Source organism: Penaeus monodon, chromosome 19 (assembly GCF_015228065.2).
Source record: "Penaeus monodon isolate SGIC_2016 chromosome 19, NSTDA_Pmon_1, whole genome shotgun sequence".
NCBI lineage: Eukaryota > Metazoa > Arthropoda > Malacostraca > Decapoda > Penaeidae > Penaeus > Penaeus monodon.
The window spans coordinates 28,329,630-28,330,150 of record NC_051404.1 but is presented as its reverse complement, the minus strand read 5'-3'; positions in this window follow the sequence as shown (position 1 = coordinate 28,330,150).

Below are 521 nucleotides of genomic sequence, written 5' to 3'. Positions count from 1 at the left end.
TAAAGAAAGAGGAAGGGCGGAAAGAGTTTGAGAAAGAAAGGACGGAAAGGGAGGGAAAAGGGAAAAGAGTTAGGCTAGCCCGGGTTTGTTTTCCGTCCGTCGGCCCTGTCCTTTGTCAGGCGCTGTTGCATCCTTTGCCAGGCGTGGTTCGTGACGACCTTGGCGGCGGGTGTGGGGCATGTCCCTTTATGAGACGTGATTCATGGTCTTTGTGAGCTATGGTTCATACGAATTCGCAGTTATATATCAAGTGTGTGATGAGGTGTGGTTCCCTTTTCGTGATCCGCTGCGGTAAGTTGACCCGGAGGTTATGATGATGTTAATATCTTTATATTTTATGCCTTTGATGTTTAGATGTAGGATTTAACGTCGTTAAAGCAACAAACGTGGATAGGGAAAAGGGGGGCGGGGGTAGAGGTATGATTTCGTGACTTTGACAGTTATCGTGACGTTGGCAGCGACGTAGGCTGCGGTTGTCGTACGTCGATGAATCATTCTTCCACGTCTCGATGCATTAGCAT